Below are 6000 nucleotides of genomic sequence, written 5' to 3' on the forward strand. Positions count from 1 at the left end.
TGGTATCTTCCCGGACCAGGGCTCGAACCTGTGTCCCCTGCATTGGCAGGCGGATTCTTAACCACTGTGCCACCAGAGAAGCCCCAATGATATGTTTTAAAAACAAGGGTGAAGTGAAGACTTTTTTCTGGCATACACAGGCTGTAAGAATTCATCATCAGCTGGCTCATACTATAAGAAATGTTAAAATTATAAGTATTAATTGTTAACGTTAAAACCTTAAAATCCTTCAGGCAGAAGGAAAAAGATACCACATGGAAATAGGAATGCATACAAAAGAATGAAGAGCACCAGAAATGATAACTACATGAGTAAATATAAGATTTTTTCTTACTTAAATCTCTTTAAAAGATGATGGATGTTAAACAGAAACAATAACAATGCATTGTGAGATTTATCACATTTGTAATAGTAAAACATATGACAATAATAACACAAACTTGGAAGCGAAGAAATGGAAGTACATTATTTTAAGGTTCTTATACTGTAGGTGGAGTGGTATAACACCACAATAAGTTGAAGATGTGTGGTATAAACTCTAAACCACACATCTTATTATCACTAAGATAATAAAATGAAGAGTTATAACCAGATGATAGATTTAAACCTGTCTATACTAAAAGTCACATTTAAAGTAAATTGTCTAGGGAATTCCCTGGTGGTCCAGTGGTTAGGGCTCAGTGCTTTCATTGTTGGGGCCCAGGTTCAATCCCTGGTCAGGGAACTAAGATCTCACACACTGTGCAGTGTGGCCAAAAAAAAAAAAAAAGCAAATGGTCTATAAACACCACAAGACAGGGATGGATTGGATTAAAAAAGCACGATTCAACTGTATACTCTCTACAAGAAACACACTTTAAATATAAAAACACAAATAGATTAAAAGTAAAAAGATGAGAAAATATATACTTTGATAATATTCTACAAAAAAATAGCTGGAGTGGCTATATTAACATCAGGCAAACTTAATTTCACAGCAAAAAATGTTACCAGGGATAAAGAAGGTAATTTCTTAATGATAAAGGGGTCTATTCATTAAAAGAACAGAAAAATCCAAACTATGTGCCTAATAAACAGAGCTTCAATATACATGAAGTGAAATGTGATAAAACTGCAAGGAGAAATAGTCAAATTCACAATTATAATTTAAGATTTCAAGAACCTTCTTTCAATAATTGATAAAACAAGTAGACAGAAAATCATTAAGAATATAGAATGTTTAAACAATACTTCCAACCAGTTTGACTTAATTGACATTTTAATTTTATTATTAGTTTTTAATTTAATTTAAGTTTTTTTAAGTTTTTTTTGTTTTTTTTTTTTTGATGTGGACCATTTTCAAAATCTCCATTGAATTTGTTACAATATTGCTTCCATTTCACGCCTTGGTTTCTCAGCTGCCAGGCATGTGGGATCTTAGCTCCCAGACCAGGGATCGAACCCACACGCCCCACATTGGAATGTGATGTCCCACCACTGGACCCCCTGGGAAGTCCCCCTCATTGACATTTTTAGAACACTCCACCTAACAATAGCAGAATATATATTCTTTTCAAGTGCACAAGGAACATTTACCAAGATATTCTGAGTCATATAATTAATCTCAATAGAGTTAAAAGGATTCAAGTCATGCAAAGTATGTTTTCTAACCAAAATAGAAACCAACTAGCAGAAAGTTCTCTGGATAATCCACAAATACTGAAAACTAAACAACATACTTCTGAATGTTCTAACTTTGAACCTGTGGTTCAAAGAAGAAGTCAGGTGAAATTATAAAGTAGTTTGAACTAAATAAAAATTAAAAGGCAACAGATCAAAAACTGTGGAACACTGCTAAGTTAATACTTAGGGAGAAATTGATATTTACTAAATTCCTTTATTAGAAAAGAAGAAAGTTCTCAAATCAATGATCTGAACTTCTAGTTTAAGAAACTAGAAAAAGAAGAGAAAATTTAGCCTAAAGTGAGAAGAACAAAAGACATATAAAAATCATAGTAGAAATTAATGAAATTGAAAATATAAAAACAATAGGAAAAAATTAATGAAACAACAACAAAAAAACCTGGTTTTTTGACAAGATCAATGAACTTGATAAACCTTTAGGCAAACTGATCAGGAAAAAAGTAAGAAGACACAAGTTATAGATATAAAAATGGAGAGGTTACAGTACTACAGATTCTACAGATGTCAAAATAAAATAAGGGGATACTAGAAACAATTGATGCTACGGTTTAATATTGAATAAATTAAAACGTTTATATTAAATGGACAAATTACTTGAAAAACATAAACTGCCAAACACCAAAGCTTACTCAAAAAGCAGTAGATAATAACATGAATAGCCCTGTTTCTGCTAATAGGGTTAATATTATTGCTATTAATATTTAAATGTTAAATATTAACATTAATATGAGATATAGATATTAATATTAATTACAAAATTAATAAATGAATTTGCAGTTAAAAACCTTCCCACAAATAAAAACTCTAGACTCAGAAGCACCACTGGTAAATTCTACCAAATGTTTAAGGAAAAAAATATATCATTTTAAGATAAACCCAGAAAATTGAAGAGAAGGAAATATTGTACAATTCATCTTATAAATTAAGCCAGAGAAATACTTCACAAGAAGAGAAAATGACCAATCAATATCCATCATGAACATGGATTTAAAAATTCTAAATATAATTTTAGCAAACTGAATCCAACTATATGTAAAAAAAGGATAATATGCCATGTCCAAGAGGATTTATTCCAAGAATGCAATTGACTTGCCAATTGAAAATCAATTAATGTACGCTTTGACCAACATTTCCCCAGTTCCCCCACCCCCACTTTTCTGGTAACTACGATTCTACTCTCTGTTTTTATGAAGTCAGCTTTTTTGGATTCTACATATAAGTGATATCATACAGCATTTGTCTTTCTTTGTCTGCCTTATCGCATTTAACATAATGCCCTCAAGGTTCATCTGTGTTGTCGAAAATAGCAAGATGTCCTTCTTTTTCATGGCTGAATAATATTCCAGTGTGTGTGTGTGCATGTGTGCGCGTGTGTGTGTGTGTGTGTGTGTGTGTGTGTGTGTATATATCACATCTTCTTTATCCATTCATCTACTGATGGACATTTGGGTTGTTTTTATATCCTGGCTTTTGTGAATAATGCTGCAATAAGCATGGGAGTGCAAATACCTTTTTGATATCCTGTTTTCATTTCCTTTGGACATATACTAGAAGTGGGATTGCTGGATCATATGGTAGTTAGAGTTTTAATTTTTTGAGGAACCTCCATACTGTTTTCCATAGTGGCTGAACAAATTTACATTCCCACCAATACTGCACTAGTGTTCCCTTTTCTCCACATTTTTGGGCAACACTTGTTATCTCTCATCTTTTTGATAACAGCCATTCTAACAGGTGTGAGATGATATCTCATTATGGCTTAGATTTGCATTTCCCCGATGATTAGTGATGTTGAGCATCTTGCCATCTGTTTGTTGGCCATTTGTATGTCTTCTTTGGAAAAATGTCTATTCAATTCCTCTGCCCATTTTTTAACCAGATTGTTTGTCTTTTTGTTATTGAGTGGTATGAGTTCTTTGTATATTTTGGAAATTAACCTCTTATCAGAAATGTTGGTCAAGGGGTACAAACTTGAAGTTAGAAGATGAATAAGTTCTGGATAGTTAATTCACAGCATTGTGATTATAGTTAACACTACTGTATTTCATATTTTGAAGTTGCTAAGAGACTTGATCTTAAATATTCTCACCATGAAAAAAAAGAAATGATAATTAGGTGATGGATGGAGGTGTCAGCTAACACTACGGAGGTAATCATATTACAATATATAAATGTATCTGATCAACACATTGTACACCTTAAATTTACAATGTTATATGTCAATTATATCTCAATTTAAAAAACATCTTTACAGTTTGGGCAATGAGCCAAATAAAACAAGATGAAATTTAAAAGGGTAAATATAACAATATGAACTTAGATCTAAAAAACTGTGAAAGACTAGAATGGGAGAAACATGGCTTACTAGGAGCATATCTGTGTAATTTACTGGACAATAAATTCAGTATTAATCAACAGTATAATGTAAACAAAATAGTTAGAATGAATTAATAAAAGCATGTTTTCTAAAACAAAAAAGTCAATTAATGTAATTAATGTAATTCATCTATTACCAAGCAAAAAAGAAAAGCAAATTATTATCTCAATAAACTCAGAAACAGCATTTGGTAAAACTAAAATAATTCCTGGCAAAACCCTCAGCAAATTAGTAATAGAAAGATACTTCCTCAATCTGATAAAAGGTGTCGACAAAATAACTACGTGAACATCTTACTTATGAAACACTGAGTGCTTTAGTCCAAACTCAGGAACAAGGCAAAGCTGTCCACACTTACCACTTCTGTTCAACGTTGTCCTGGAGATCCTAGGCAGAAAGAAGTGAAAGGCACACAGATTGGAAAGGAAGAAGAACTGTCTATTTTTTTTTTTGCAGATGACATGATCATTTATACAGAAAATTTGATGATATATACAGAAAAGCCACTAGAATTAAAAAATGAGTTTAAGTTGCAGGATGGAAGAGCGATATACAAAAATCTATTGTATTGCTACATATTCTTAATGAACAATCAGATATTGAAATAAAAATAACATTTACTAGGATACAAATGTTTAGGGATAAATATGACAAAGTATATTCAAGGTCAATTCACTGCAAACTACAAAACATGGCTGAGATAAAGAAAGTCCTAAATAAATGGAGAAATACACCATGTTTATGTATTGTTAATATGTAAATTTCCTGTGTATTGATCTATTGATCAAAGTTAATCCCAATCAAAATTTCTCAGTTTTTGTTTTAGAAATTAACAAACTGATTCTAAAACTCACATGGAAATGGAGAGGAGGTAGAATCTCCAGAACCACGCTGACAAGGAACACGGTTGGAGGACTGACGCCATTTGAATTCAAGGTGTATAAAGCTACAGTGATTAAGACTGTGCAGTTGGCATAAAGATAGACAAATCCATCACTGGAACAGAATACAGAGTCTGTAAATAGACCCATACCTCAGTAGACACCCAATTAAAAATTATATTTATTACTCTCTATTTTATCTTAAAAAGCAAATACTCATAAAATGTAATATAGCAGCAGCATCACTGAAAAAGAGATCTGACATGCTGCATTCATTATTTTAATCTTTATCCTTCTAAAAAGTTGACTTTATTTTTTTTAGAGCAGTTTTAGGTTCAGAGCTTTCCCATATACCCCCCGTCCACATAACGTCATAATACGCAAAGTCTGTAATTTCCATTACAGCTCATTCTTGGCGTTGTCCATTTTATGAGTTTGGACAAATGTATAATGACATGCATTCATCATTACGGTGTAATATAGAGTATTTTCATTGCTGTAAAAATCTTCTGTCCTCCACCCCTCAAACCTTTAGCAACCACTGATCTTTTTACTGTCTCCATAGTTTCGTTTTCCTAGAAGTTGAAATCATACAATATGTAGCCCTTTCAGATTGACTTCTTTCACTCAGTAATATACATTCAAGATTCTTCCAAGTCTTTTCATGGCTCGATAGCTCATTTCTTTTTAGTGCTAAAATTCCATTGCCTGGATGGACGACAGCTTATTTATCCATTGACCCTCTGAAGGACATCTTGGTTGCTTCCAAGTTTTGGCAATTATGAATAAAACTGCTATAAACATCCCCATGCAGGTGTTTGGGTGCACATCGGTTTTCATCTCTTTTGGGTAAATATCGAGGAGTAAGATTGCTAGAGCACATGGTAAGAGTATGTTTAGTTTTGTAAGAAACTGTCAAACTGTCAAACTGTACCATTTTGCATTCCCACCAGCAATGAATGAGAGTTACAGTTGCTCCATATCCTCACCAACATGGACAACTAATTTCTGACAAAAATACAAAGGGAATTCAGTGGAAAAAGGACAGCATTTCAACAA

The sequence above is a fragment of the Physeter macrocephalus genome, chromosome 13 (assembly GCF_002837175.3).
Source record: "Physeter macrocephalus isolate SW-GA chromosome 13, ASM283717v5, whole genome shotgun sequence".
NCBI lineage: Eukaryota > Metazoa > Chordata > Mammalia > Artiodactyla > Physeteridae > Physeter > Physeter macrocephalus.